Raw genomic sequence first — 15,743 nt, 5'->3', positions numbered from 1 at the left:
GGGGTTTGGAGACCCGAGTAGACCTTTTGTTGCTTAGTATGGTTGATTTTGATGTGATATTGGGCATGGACTGGTTGTCTCAGTGTCGTGCTATTTTGGACTGTCACGCTAAGACAGTGATATTGGCTATGCCGGGGGTGCCACTGATTGAGTGGCGAGGTTCGACGGATTATGTTCCCAGTAGGGTTATTTCATTATTGATAGCCCAGCGGATGGTTGGGAAGGGTTGCCTTTCTTATTTGGCCTTTTTGAGGGTTGTCAGTGTAGACACTCCTTCCATTGATTCATTTCCGGTAGTGAGGGACTTTTCGGATGTCTTTCCTACATACCTGTCGGACATGCTGTCGGACAGGGATATTGACTTTGGTATTGATTTGGTGTCGGGCACTCAGCCTATTTCTATTCTACCGTATCGTATGGCACCGGCGGAGTTAAAGGAATTGAAGGAGCAGCTTCAGGAACTCCTTGATAAGGGGTTTATTTGGCCTAGTGTGTCACCTTGGGGTGCGCCTGTTCTATTTGTGAAGAAGAAGGATGGTACTATGAGAATGTGCATTGACTACAGGCAGTTGAACAAAGTCACGATCAAGAACAAGTATCCTTTGCCTCGTATTGATGATTTATTTGCCCAGCTTCAGGGAGCGAAGGTGTTCTCCAAGACTGATCTTAGGTCAGGGTATCACCGATTGAAGATCACGGACTCAGACATTCTTCAAAGAGTATTAAGGACCCGATACGGTCATTATGAGTTCCTTGTGATGTCTTTTGGGCTGACCAATGCCCTAGCAGCGTTCATGCATTTGATGAACAGCGTGTTTCGGCCTTATCTCGACTCGTTTATTATTGTTTTCATTGATGATATTTTGGTCTACTCGCGTAGTCAGGAGGAGCACGCTGAGCATTTGAGATTTGTATTGCAGCAGTAGAGGGAGGAGAAGCCTTATGCAAAGTTCTCCAAGTGTGAAGTTTTGGCTCCATTCAGTAGCGTTCTTGGGGCACGTGGTGTCTAGTGAGGGTATTCAGGTTGTTCCGAAAAGATAGAGACGGTCCAGAGTTGGCCCAGACCGTCCTCATCCACAGAGATTCGTATCTTTCTTGGGTTGGTGGGTTATTACCGTCGGTTCGTTCAAGGATTTTCATCTATTGCATCACCCTTGACCAAATTGACCCAAAAGGGTGCCCCTTTCAGGTGGTCGGATGAGTGTGAGGCGAGCTTTCAGAAGCTCAAGACTGCTTTGACCACAGCTCCAGTGTTAGTTTTGCCATCAGCTTCAGGTTCTTATACGGTGTATTGTGATGCTTCTCGGTTCGGCATCGGGTGTGTGTTGATGTAGGAGGGTAGAGTGATTGCTTATGCTTCTCATCAGTTGAAGCCTCATGAGAAGAACTACCATGTTCATGATTTGGAGTTGGCTGCCATTGTTCACGTGTTGAAGATTTGGAGGCATTATCTCTATGATGTGTCTTGTGAGGTGTTTACTGATCATCGTAGCCTCCGGCACTTGTTCAAGTAGAAGGATCTCAATTTGAGGCAGCGGAGATGGTTGGAGCTACTAAAGAACTATGATATCACTATTTTATACCATCCGGGAAAGGCCAATGTGGTGGCCGATGCCTTGAGTAGGAAGCCGGTGAGTATGTGCAGCCTTGCATTTATTCCTATTGGGGAGAGACCTTTTGCAATTGATGTTCAGCCCTTGGCTAATCGGTTTATGTGGTTGAATATTTCGGAGCCCAATCGGATCTTAGCTTGTGTGGTTTCTCAGTTTTCCTTATTTGATCGTATCAGAGAGCGCCAGTATGATGATCCTCATTTGCTTGTCCTCAAGAACAAAGTTCAGCACGGCGATGCTAGAGATGTGATTATTGGTGATGATGGGATATTGAGGATGTAGGGCCGGATATGTGTGCCCAATCTGGATGGGCTTCGGGAGTTGATTCTGGAGGAGTCCTATAGCTTGCGGTATTCCATCCATCCGGGTGCCGCAAAGATGTACCAGGATTTGAGACAGCACTATTGGTGGAGGAGAGGGAAGAAGGATATAGTGGGGTTTGTAGCTCGGTGTCTCAATTGTCAGCAGGTAAAATATGAGCATCAGAGACCAGGTGGCTTGCTTCAGCAGATGGATATTCTAGAGAGGAAGTGCGAGCGGATCACCATGGATTTTGTAGTTGGACTCTTACGGACTTTGAAGAAGTTCGATGCTATTTGGGTGATTGTGGATCGGCTGACCAAGTTCGCGCACCTTATTCCTGTGTGTACTACCTAATCTTCAGAGAGGTTAGCTGAGATTTATATCTGAGAGATTGTTCGCCTGCATGGTGTCCTGGTTTCCATCATTTCAGATAGAGGTACTCAGTTTACATCATAGCTTTGGAGGGTCGTGCAGCGAGAGTTGGGTACTCAGGTTGAGTTGAGCACAACTTTTCACCCTCAGACGGACGGGCAGTCTGAGCGCACTATTCAGATATTGGAGGACATGTTACACTCTTTTGTTATTGATTTTGGGGGTTCATAGGATCAGTCTCGCGGAGTTTGCTTACAACAACAGTTATCAGTCGAGTATTTAGATGGCTCCATATGAGGCTTTATACGGGAGGCGATGTAGATCTCCAGTAGGTTGGTTTGAGTCAGGTGAGTCTAGGCTTTTGGGTACAGACTTGATACAGGATTCTTTGGACAAGGTGAAAGTGATTCAGGAGCGGCTTCGTACAACTCAGTCAAGACAAAAGTGTTATGTTGACAGGAAGGTTCGGGATGTGTCTTATATGGTTTGGGAGAAGGTTCTGCTGAAGGTTTCACCAGTGAAGGGTGTTATGAGATTTGGGAAGTAGGGCAAGTTGAGCCCTCGGTTCATTGAGCCTTTTGAGGTGCTTCGGAGGATTGGGGAGGTTGCTTATGAGCTTGCCTGTGATGACCCAAAGGGTGATCACTCGTTTCGAAAGTAAATTTTGTGTTCCGAGGCCTTAAAACCTCCTTTTATCTCACCTCGAATTGTATGCGCAGTTCGGGCGTGTATCCGGAAAGCCATTATGTGAAAAATCTGTGGAAAATGATAAAGCTTGCTTTTAAAATAAATTTAAGTTGACTTCGGTCAACATTTTGGGTAAATGGAACCGGACCCATGATTCGACGGTCCCGGAGGCTCCGTAGGAAAATATAGGACTTGGGCGTATGCCCGGAATTAAATTCCAAGGTCCCAAGCCCGAGAAATGAAGTTTTTTGAAGAAAATTGTTTTCTGGAAAATATAAGAGTTGTTGGAAATGAAAAGATGTTGAAATTGATGGTATCAGACCCGTATTTTGGTTCCGGAGCCCAGTACAAGTTTGAAATGATAAGTAAGTTGAGCCTGTAAAATTTGGTAAGAAACAGACTTGATATGACGTGAATCGGACCATCGGTTGTTAAAAATGGAACTTAAGAGTTCATGAGATTTTTATTTGATTTTTATGCAAAATTCATAGTTATTGATGTTATTTTGATCATCTGATTGCATGAGCAAGTCCGTATGATGTTTTTGGACTTGCGTGCATGTTTGGTTTGGAGCCCCGAAGGCTCGAGTGAATTTTGGATAGGCCACGGAGTGCATTTAGACTTAGAAAATAACTGTTGCAGGTTCAGAGAAGTTGCAGGTCTCTGAACCAGGCTTCGCGGTCCGCAGTGATTTCTCGCGACCGTAGTGGGATTTATGCGGTCCGCGGTGAGCAAGGCTAAGTCTTCGCGGCCGCGCTCGATATTTCGCGGTCCGCATTGGAGCTCCGCGGCCGCGATCCTTTTTCTGCGGTCAGCACCGTAGTAGGATTTATGCGGTCCGCGGTGAGCAAGGCTAAGTCTTCGCGGCCGTGCTCGATATTTCGCGGTCCGCAGTGGAGCAAGTACGTATGATGTTTTTGGACTTGCGTGCATGTTTGTTTTGGAGCCCCGAGGGCTCGAGTGAGTTTTGGAAAGGCCACGGAGTGCATTTAGACTTAGAAAATAACTGTTGCAGGTTCAGAGAAGTTGTAGGTCGCTGAACCAGGCTTCGCGGTCCGCAGTGATTTCTCGCGACCGTAGTGGGATTTATGCGGTCCGCGGTGAGCAAGGCTAAGTCTTCGCGGCCGCGCTCGATATTTTGCGGTCCGCATTGGAGCTCCGCGGCCGCGATCCTTTTTCTGCGGTCAGCGGTGAGGATCTGATATAAACGAGTCTTTTCAGCCATTTTCATTTTTAAAAAAAAACCTAAAACATAAGAGGCAATTTTTCAGACACTCTTTCTTCCCCAAAACACAAGTAAGTGATTTTAAACTCATTTCCTTCACTCCTTAACTTCTTTTTACAAGATTTTATCCTAGAATCTAGGGTTTTCATGGTGGAATTGGGAATTTTGGGTAGAATTTAGAAATGTTGAAAATTGGGGATTTAGACCTCAAGTTGAGGTCGGATTCCAAAACCAATTGTATATACAGGCTTGGGGGTGAATGAGTAATCGGGTTTTGGTCCGAATTTCGGGTTTGGACCAAGCGGGCCCGGGGGGTCGATTTTGGCTTTTTGGGGAAATCATTTGAAAACCTATTTTCATGCATTAGAATTGATTCGTTTAGCATTTATTAATAGTATTAATTAAATTGTGGCTAGATACAAGCGAATTGGTGGTGGAAACAAGAGGTAAAGCGGTAGTTGAGGGTTGAATAGTGTTCGTGGCATCGAGGTAAGTGTTTGGTCTAACCTTAGCTTGAGGTATTAGGAGTCGTGTCCTATTTTCTATGTGTTAGATGTCGAGTACGACGTATAGGCATGGTGACGAGTACCTATACGTTGGTGTCAAGCATGCCCGTGAGTCTTATACTACGAATAATGTGACTCCGTTTTGTATTGTTCATGCCTTCTGTGATGATCTCTATTGTTGAACGAGGCTTGTGGAAGTAATATTGGTAATTGAACATTGAAGAGCGTTGGCTCAAGTTGTAAAATGATTTGTGGAAGTATTATTGGCAACTGAACGTTATAGAGCATTGGCTCAAGTTGTGAATTGAGTTGTGAAGTAAATGTGGAAAAGATAAGAGGTTTATGATATTGTCTCCATTGCCGGGATGCTGTTGCTTTTAATGTTATCTCCCTTGCCGGGATGTTATTGCTTTGATATTATTTCCCTTGCGGGGATATGATTGTCGTACTATTGTTCCCTTGCCGGGATTTTATTGTGATTCAATTGATTCCCTTGCCCTTATTGCTTTGTGATTGTTGTTTGTACGAGGAAGAGTGTTCAAGCACGAAGGGTGATGTCGTGCATGATATTTGTTAGAGAGTGTTAAAGCACGAAGGGTGATGCAGTGCCGCACGATGTACAATTTTGTGCCTTTATATGAGTGATAATACACGAAGGATCATTCCGTGCCATGATTATGTGAGGTAAAAGCACGAAGGGTGATGTCGTGCCGATTATATTAATTTTTGGTGAGGATGAGAGTAAAAGCACAAAGGGTAATACTGTGCCGATTTTATTGATTTTGGTGAGGACGAGAGTAAAAGCACGAAGGGTGATGCCGTGCACTTGTCTTTGATTTCCTGATTCCTATTGATAATTGAGTTATTGTGTTCTTTACAATTAACTGTTAGTTTTTGTTGTTACTTGTTGTTCCCCCCAGCATGTTTCCCCCTTCCTATCTTTAATTGTTAAATTTTGCCTTTATTTTCCGTTGTATATGATTTAACTGCACAGGTTTATTTGATAGTCTGGTCCTAGCCTCGTCACTACTTCGCCGAGGTTAGGCTAGGCACTTACCAGCACATGGGGTCGGTTGTGCTGATACTACACTCTGCACTCTTTTGTGCAGATCCCGGTACTGGAGCATACAGACCTTAGCTTTGGGTTGTTGCCTTCAGTCTATTGGGATACCCGAGGTAGTCCTGCAGGCGTCCGCAGGCCTTGGCGTCTACTTCTATCCTTTCATTCTGTTTCTTTTATGTATTTTCAGAGACAACATTGTATTTATCTTTCGTGCCCTTATTTGTAGTATTCCTAGACAGTCTGTAAAATTGTAACACCAGTTCTGGGTAATTTATGTTATGGATTGGTATTGGTATCATTATAAAAATATTATATTTCAGTCTTCCGCTTATTTAATCCGTTGTTTATATGATATTGGTTCTTAGTTATTAAAGGATTAAAATGAAAAATGGTAATTAATATAAATGGTTGGCTTGCCTAGCTCTCACTAGTAGGCGCCATCACGACTCCCGATAGCGGGAAATTCGGGTCGTGACAAGTTGGTATCAGAGCCCTAGGTTACTTAGGTCTCACAATTCATGGACAAGCTTAGTAGAGTCTGAGGGATCAGTACGGAGACGTCTATATTTATCCCCAGAGGCTACGAAGTTAGGAAAAACTTCACGTCTATTCTTTCATGTCATGCAATTTGGTTTCTCAACACTAATTGAACTTCTACTCTATTCTTCCGCAGATGGCGAGAACACGTGCTTCTTTATCGGCTGATCAGTAGCCCGAGCCCCCAGCGGTAGCATATACGAGGGGCAGAGGGCGAGGCCGAAGCCGTGCTAGGGGCCGAGGCAGGGCTCAGCCCAGAGCAGGAGCCCCAGTGGCAGAGCCTCAGATTGAGTTTGACGAGGAGGTTCCAGCCCAGACAGTTTCAGCAGGACCAGCTCAGGTCCCAGAGGGGTTCATTGCTACCCCAGTACTCCAGGATGCTCTGGTCCGTCTAGTGGGCCTTATGGAGAGTGTCACTCGGGCAGGCTTAATTCTTGTAGCATTAGCTGTCTTTCAGGCTGGGGGAGGAGTACAGACTCCCGCTACCCGCACTCCAGAGCAGATGGCTCCCCAGTTTCAAACTCCAGCAGCTCAGCTAGTTGGAGCAGTTCAGTCGGGGGTAGTGGCTTAGACCGGTGAGGGAGCAGCTATGTCTTCCGATGCTTTGTGGAGGTTGGATAGATTCACCAAGCTGTTCACTACTACTTTTGGTAGTACTTCTTCTGAGGATCCCCAGGATTATTTAGACAGTTGTCATGAGGTTCTTCGGAACATGGGTATAGTGGAGACCAATGGGGTCAACTTTGCTGCTTTTCGACTGTCTGGGTCCGCCAAGACTTGGTGGAGAGATTATCGTTTGGCTAGACCAGCTGGGTCACCAGCTTTGACTTGGGATCTGTTTTCTCAACTATTCCTAGAGAAGTTTCTTCCTGTCACTAAGAGGGAGAGCTATAGGAGGTAGTTTGAGCGTCTCCAGCAGGGTTCTATGACCGTTACTCAGTACGAGACAAGGTTTATTGATTTGGCCCGTCATGCCCTTCTTATACTTCCCACTGAGAGAGAGAGAGTGAGGAGGTTCTTTGAGGGACTCATTCAGCCTATTCGACTTCAGATGGCCCAGGAGACGGGGAGCGAGATTTCCTTTCAGGATGCGGCCAATGTGGCCAGGAGGGTTGAGATGGTTTTATCACAGGGGGTGGTCAGGGGTCTAACAAGAGGCCTCGTCATTCAGGCAGATTCAGCGGTGCCTCGTCTGTAGGCAAGGATTCTTTTGGTAGAGGCCATCCTCCTAGGCCTTTTCAGTCAGCACTTCAGGTTTCTCACGGTGCTTCAGGTGGCCGTGGTTCTCATATGCAGTATTCTGATCAGCAGTCCTACAGTGCACCACCAGCTCCTATCAGTGCACCGCCGCTCCAGCGTTTTCGAGGTGGTCATTCAGGTCGTTAGGGTCAGCAGTCTCAGCAGCCGAGGGCTTGTTATACTTGTGGCGATACGGGGCATATTGCTAGGTTTTGCCCTCGAGCATCGAGCAACTCTCAGCATCAGGGTTCCCGTGCCATGGTTCAGGCACCGAGTGTTCCACAGCCCGCTCAGCCAGCTAGAGGTGGAGGTAGAAGTGCTAGAGGTAGAGGTAGAGGTATTAGAGGTGAAGGTCAGGCCGCTACAGGTGGAGTCCAGCCAGCAGCAGGCCGTCCCACAGATATAGTTCAGAGTGGTGGGGCCCAGCCCCGATGTTATGCTCTTCCAGCCAGGCCAGAGGCTGAGGCTTCCGATGCAGTTATCACAGGTACTGTTATGGTTTGTAGTAGAGATGCTTCAGTTCTATTTGATCCAGGATCTACATACTCCTATGTGTCATCTTATTTTGCACCGTATCTGGCCATGCCTCGTGATTCTTTGAGTGCTCCTGTATATGTGTCTACACCGGTGGGTGATTCTATTGTGGTAGATCGTGTCTATCGTTCCTGTATAGTTGTGATTGGGGGTCTTGAGACTCGTGTAGATTTGTTACTTTTGGATATGGTGATTTTGATGTCATACTGGGGATGGACTGGTTATCACCTTACCACGCTATCTTGGACTGTCATGCCAAGACTGTGACCTTAGCCTTGCCGGGGTTGCTTCTTCTAGAGTGGAGAGGGACTTCTGGTCATTCTACCCGTCGGGTTATCTCATATATGAAGGCTCGGCGTATGGTCAATAAGGGATGTTTGGCCTATCTGGCATATGTTTGTGATTCTAGTGTTGAGGTTCCTTCTATGGATTATGCTTGCTGTTCGTGAGTTTCCTGAGGTGTTTCCTTCAGACCTGGCGGGTATGCCACCCGACAGGGATATTGACTTCTGCATTGATTTGGCTCCGGGCACTCAACCCATTTTTGTTCCGCCGTATCGCATGGCCCCGCCTGAGTTGAAAGAATTGAAGGAGCAGTTGCAAGACTTGCTTGACAAGGGCTTTATTAGGCCTAGTGTCTCGCCTTAGGGTGCGCCGGTGTTGTTTGTTAAGAAGAAGGACGGATCGATGAGGATGTGTATAGTTACCGGCAATTGAAAAATGTCACAATCAAGAATAAGTACCCATTGCCGATGATTGATGATTTGTTTGACCAGCTTCAGGGTGCCCAAGTGTTTTCTAAGATCGACTTGAGATCTGGCTACCTTCAGTTGAGGATTAGGGCATCTGATGTCCCTAAGACAGCTTTCCGCACTCGGTACGGGCATTATGAGTTCTTGGTGATGTCATTCGGATTGATAAATGCCCCAGCAGCTTTCATATATTTGATGAACCGAGTGTTCAGGCCTTATTTGGATTCCTTCGTGATTGTCTTCATTGACGATATTTTGATCTATTCCCGCAGCCGGGAGGAGCACGTGCATCATCTTCGAGTCGTTCTTCAGACTCTAAGGGATAGTCAGTTGTATGCTAAGTTTTCGAAGAGTGAGTTCTGGTTAAGTTCAGTTGCATTCTTGGGTCACGTTGTATCAGTAGAGGGTATTCAGGTGGATCCGAAGAAGATAGAGGCAATCAAGAACTGTCCTCGACCCACATCAGCTACAGAGATCCGGAGCTTCTTAGGTTTGGCAAGCTACCGTCAGTTTGTGGAGGGGTTTTCATCCATTGCAGCCCCGATGACTAGGTTGACCCAGAAGGGTGCCCAGTTCAGGTGGTCGGACGAGTGTGAGGCGAGCTTTCAGAAGCTCAAGACAGCTTTGACTACGGCGTCAGTGTTGGTTTTGCCCACAGGTTCAGGGCCATATACAGTTTATTGTGATGCATCTCGTATTGGACTTGGTGCGATGTTGATGCAGGATGGCAAGGTCATTGCTTATGCTTCGCGTCAGTTGAAGATTCATGAGAAGAATTAGCGAGTTCATGATTCGGAGTTAGCAGCCATTGTTCACGCTTTGAAGATTTGAAGGCACTATTTATATGGCATGTCATGTGAGGTGTTCACGGATCACAAGAGTTTGCAATACATGTTCAAGCAGAAGGAGCTAAACTTGAGGCAGAGAAGGTGGTGGGAGCTACTGAAAGACTATGATATCACCATCTTATATCATCCGGGGAAGGCCAATGTGGTGGCCGATGCTCAGAGTAGAAAGTCAGCCAGTATGGGCAGTCTTGCGTATATTCCGGTCGGTGAGAGACCGCTTGCTTTGGATGTTCAGGCTTTGGCCAATCAGTTTGTGAGGTTGGATGTCTCTGAGCCCAGCCGTGTGTTAGCTTGCACAGTCACGCGCTCTTCATTATTTGAATGCATCCGAGATTGGCAGTATGATGATCCTCATTTGTGTGTTCTTAGGGACACAGTGCGGCATGCAGGTGCAAAGCAGGTTACAGTTGGAGATGATGGAGTTTTGAGGTAACAGGGTCAAGTTTGTGTGCCTAATGTGGATGGACTCCGAGAGTTGATTTTAGAGGAGGCCCATAGTTCCCGGTACTCTATTCATTCGGGCGTCGCTAAGATGTATCAGGATTTGCGGCAACATTATTGGTGGAGAAGGATGAAGAGGGATATTGTTGCGTATGTGGCTCGGTGTTTGAATTGTCAGCAGGTAAAGTACGAGCATCAGAGACCTGGTGGTTTGTTCCAGAAGATTGAGATTCCTGAGTGGAAGTGGAAGCGTATCACTATGGACTTTGTTGGACTCCCACGGACTCAGAGGAAGTTCAACATAGTATGGGTTATTATTGATAGGCTAACCAAGTCAGCGCATTTCATTCCTGTGGCAGTTTCTTATTCTTCTGAGAGGTTAGCTGAGATCTATATCCGGGAGATTGTTCCTTTTCATGGTGTGCCCGTGTCTATCATTTCTGTCCGAGGTATAAAGTTTACCTCACGTTTATGGAGGGCAGTTCAGTGTGAGTTGGGCACACGGGTCGAGTTGAGCACAACATTTCATCCTCAGATGGACGGGCAGTCTGAGCGTACTATTCAGATTTTGGAGGATATGCTCCGTGCTTGTGTTATTGACTTTGGAGGCTCGTGGGATCAGTTTTTGCCTTTAGCGGAGTTTGCCTACAACAACAGTTACCAGTCGAGCATTCGGATGGCTCCCTATGAGGCTTTATATGGTAGGCGGTGTCGGTCGCCAGTTGGTTGGTTTGAGCAGGGAGAGGCTCGGTTGTTAGGTACGAATCTAGTACAAGATGCCTTGGACAAGGTCAGGATTATTCAGGATAGGCTTCGTACGGCTCAGTCCAGGCAAAAGAGTTATGCCGACCGTAAAGTTCGTGATGTGGCATTCTTGGTCGGCGAGCGGGTGTTGCTTTGGGTGTCGCCTATGAAGGGTGTGATGAGATTTGGAAAGAAGGGCAAGCTTAACCCTAGGTTCATTGGCCCGTTTGACATTCTTGATCGAGTGGGAGAGGTGGCTTACAGGCTTGCATTGCCGCCGAGTTTGTCAGCCGCGCATCCAGTGTTTCATGTGTCCATGCTTCGAAAGTATCACGGCGATCCATCCCACGTATTAGACATCAGCACTGTCCAATTGGACAAGGACTTGACCTACGAGGAGGAGTCGGTAGCTATTCTAGACCGGCAGGTTCGTCAGTTGAGATCGAAGAAGTTCCCTTCAGTTCGTGTTCAATGGAGAGGTCAGCATGCCGAGGCAGCGACCTGGGAGTCCGAGTCCGATATGCGAAGCTGATATCCCCATCTTTTCTCCGACTCAGGTTCTTCCTTTCTATGTCGGTTTGAGGACGAATGGTTGTTATAAAGGTGGAAGATGTGATGACCCAAAGGGTCATCACTTGTTTTGAAAGTAAATTCTGTGTTCCGAGGCCTTAAAACCTCCTTTTTATCTCACCTCGAATTGCGTGCGCAGTCCGAGCGCATAGCCAATATGTGAAAAATCTGTGGAAAATGATAAAGGTTGCTTTTAAAATGAATTTAAGTTGACTTCGGTCAACATTTTGGGTAAACGGACCCGGACCCGTGATTCAACGGTCCCGGAGGGTCTATAGGAAAATATGGGACTTGGGCGTATGCCCAGAATTAAATTCCAAGGTCCCAAGCCCGAGAAATGAATTTTTTTGAAGAAAATTATTTTCTGGAGAATATAAGAGTTGTTGGAAATGAAAAGATGTTGAAATTGATGGTATCAGACCTGTATTTTTGTTCCGGAGCCCGGTACAAGTTGAAATAATAAGTAAGTTGAGCCTGTAAAATTTGGTAAGAAATGGACTTGATATGACGTGAATCGGACCATCGGTTGTTAAAAATGGAACTTAAGGAATCATGAGATTTTTCTTTGATTTTATGCTAAATTCATAGTTATTGATGTTATTTTGATGATTTGATCGCACGAGCAAGTCCGTATGATGGTTTTGGACTTGCGTGCATGTTTGGTTTGGAGCCTCGAGGGCTCGGGTGAGTTTTGGATAGGCCACTGAGTGCATTTAGACTTAGAAAATAACTGTTGCAGGTTCAGAGAAGTTGCAGGTCTCTGAACCAGGCTTCGCGGTCCGCAGTGATTTCTCGCGACCGCGGTAGGGTCTTCGCGACCGCGGTGGGATTTATGCGGTCCGCGGTGAGCAAGGCTAAGTCTTCGCGGCCGTGCTTGATATTTTGCGGTCCGCGGTGGACCTCCGCGGCCGCGATCCTTTTTCTGCGTTCAGCGGTGAGGATCTGAGAGGGTTATATATAAACGAGTCTTTTCAGCCATTTTCATTTTTCAAAAAAAAAAAAAATCAAAACATAAGAGGCAATTTTTCAGACACTCTTTCTTCCCCAAAACACAAGTAAGTGATTTTAAACTCATTTTCTTCACTCCTTAACTTCTTTATACAAGATTTCATCCTAGAATCTAGGGTTTTCATGGTGGAATGGGGAATTTTGGGTAGAATTTAGAAATGTTGAAAATTGGGGATTTAGACCTCAAATTGAGGTCGGATTCCAAAACCAATAATATATCCGGGCTCGGGGGTGAATGGGTAATCGGGTTTTGGTCCGAATTTCGGGTTTGGACCAAGCGGGCCCGGGGGTCAATTTTGGCTTTTTGGGGAAATCATCTGAAAACCTATTTTCATGCATTAGAATTGATTCGTTTAGCATTTATTAATAGTATTAATTAAATTATGGCTAGATACAAGCGAATTGGTGGTGGAAACAAGAGGTAAAGCGGTAGTTGAGGGTTGAATAGTGTTCGTGGCATTGAGGTAAGTGTTTGGTCTAACCTTAGCTTGAGGTATTAGGAGTCGTGTCCTATTTGCTATGTGTTAGATGTCGAGTACGACGTATAGGCATGGTAACGAGTAACTATACGTTGGTGTCAAGCATGCCCGTGAGTCTTATACTATGAATAATGTGACTCCGTTTTGTATTGTTCATGTCTTATGTGATGATCTCTATTGTTGAACGAGGCTTGTGGAAGTAATATTGGTAATTGAACCTTGAAAAGCATTGGCTAAAGTTGTAAAATGATTTGTGGAAGTATTATTGGCAATTGAACGTTATAGAGCATTGGCTCAAGTTGTGAAGTAAATGTGGAAAAGAGAAGAGGTTTATGATATTGTCTCCCTTGCCGGGATGCTGTTGCTTTTAATGTTATCTCCCTTGCCGGGATGTTATTGCTTTGCTGTTGTTTCCCTTGTCGGGATATGATTGTCGTACTATTGTTCCCTTGCCGGAATTTTATTGTGATTCTATTGATTCCCTTGCCCTTATTGCTTTGTGATTGTTGTTTGGGTGAGGAAGAGTGTTAAAGCACGAAGGGTGATGCCGTGCATGATATTTGTGAGAGAGTGTTAAAGCGCGAAGGGTGATGCGGTGCCGCACGATGTACAATTTTGTGCCTTTATATGAGTGATAATGCATGAAGGATCAATCTGTGCCATGATTATGTGAGGTAAAAGCACGAAGGGTGATGCCGTGCCGATTATACTAATTTTTGGTGAGAACGAGAGTAAAAGCACGAAGGGTGATGTCGTGCCAATTTTATTGATTTTGGTGAGGACGAGAGCGAAAGCACGAAGGGTGATGTCGTGCACTTGTCTTTGATTTCCTGATTCCTATTGATAATTGAGTTATGGTGTTCTTTACATTTAACTGTTAGTTTTTGTTGTTACTTGTTGTTCCCCCCAGCATGTTTCCCCCTTCCTATCTTTAATTGTAAAATTTTGCCTTTATTTTCCGCTGTACATGATTTAACTGCACAGGTTTATTTGGTAGTCTGGTCCTAGCCTCGTCACTACTTCACTGAGGTTAGGCTCGGCACTTACAAGCACATGGGGTCGGTTGTGCTGATACTACACTCTGCACTCTTTTGTGCAGATCTCGGTACTGGAGCATACGGACCTTAGCTTTGGGTTGCTGCCTTCAGTCTGTTGGGAGACCCGAGGTAGTCCTGCAGGCGTCCGCAGGTCTTGGCGTCTCCTTCTATCCTTTCATTCTATTTCTTTTATGTATTTTCAGAGACAGCGTTGTATTTATCTTTCGGACCCTTATTTGTAGTATTCCTCGACAGTCTGTGAAATTGTGACACCAGTTCTGGGTAGTTTATGTTATGGATTGGTGTTGGTATTATTATTAAACTATTATATTTCAGTCTTCCGCTTATTTAATTCCGCTGTTATATGATGTTGGTTCTTAATTATTAAAGGATTAAAATGGGAAAATGGTAAATAATATAAATGGTTGGCTTGCCTAGCTTTCACTAGTAGGCGCCATCACGACTCCCGAGGGCGGGATATTCGGGTCGTGACATTGCCTTGCCACCTAGCTTGTCGGGGGTGCATCCAGTGTTTCATGTTTCTGTGCTCCGAAAGTACATCGGCGATCGCTTCAGGTATGTTTCTAGACTCGTTCAAGGACGAACGTTTGTTTAAGAGGGGGAGGATGTAACGACCCGGCCGGTCGTTTCACGAGTTGCAGCCTCATTTCTCCCATTCCTGCTCCCTTTTGTGTTCTTTGGTTAAAATTTGATCGTATCGCATTAGTTGGTTCGGGATCGAAATGGTTTTGGAGTGAATGAGACACTTAGTCTCCTATTTAGAAGTTTAAGTTGGAAAAGTCAACCGGATGTTGACTTATGAGTAGACGATATCGGATGTGATATATGATGATTTGGTTAGCTCCGTTTGGTGATTTTGGACTTGGGAGCGCGTCCGGAATGTGATTTGGAGGTCCGTGGTAGAATTAGGCTTGAATTGGCGAAATTGGAAATTTGGCGATTCTCGATCGGCAGTGGAAATTTTGATATTGGGGTCGGAAAGGAATTCCGGAAATCGCAGTAGGTCCGTATTGTCATTTGTAACATGTGTGCAAAATTTCAGGTCATTCGGAGGTGATTTGATAGGTTTCGGCATCGTTTGCGGAATTCGGAAGTTTAGAAGTTCTTAGGCTTGAATCCAAGGGTGATTTGGTGTTTTGATGTTGTTTTGAGTGTTCCGAAGGTGCGACTAAGTTTGAATGTCGATATGTGACTTGTTGGTATGTTTGGTAGAGGTCCCGAGGGCCTCGGGTTGATTTCGGTTGGTTGAGGGATCAAGGATGGAATTTGGAGGAATGCTGAAGATTTGTTCTCAACTGTCATAACCAACCTGCGGAGTGGGGACCGCAGAAGTTGAAGAGAAGCCGCAGAAGCCGCCATAGCTGAGGAGGGCAGGAGCAGCAGGTGCGTATATGGGACCGCACTTGCGGGACCGTAGATGCGGGAATTCGACCGCAAAAGCGAGTTCTCTGCTTTAATTGAAAACCGCATATGCGATGGATTTTCCGCAGGTGCGGCGTCGCAGAAGTGACATGAGGACCGCAGATGCGGAAAGTGCTGGCCAGAATGTATAAAAGGGGGACTTTGCGAAATTTGAGTTATTTTCCACCATTCTTGTTCGGACTTGGAGCTTTTTGGAGGGTTTTGAAGAGGGAATCAAGGGGATACTCATTGGGGTAAGTTACTTGAGCTCAATACATTGATTATGGTAATTTTCAATTGTTTAAGCATGAATTTGGTAGAAATTAGAAATGAATTTTAGGAGTTAGGGCTTGGAAATTGGAG

Source organism: Nicotiana attenuata, chromosome 5, assembly GCF_001879085.1.
Source record: "Nicotiana attenuata strain UT chromosome 5, NIATTr2, whole genome shotgun sequence".
Classification (NCBI taxonomy): domain Eukaryota; kingdom Viridiplantae; phylum Streptophyta; class Magnoliopsida; order Solanales; family Solanaceae; genus Nicotiana; species Nicotiana attenuata.
This window is presented reverse-complemented; position numbering follows the sequence as displayed.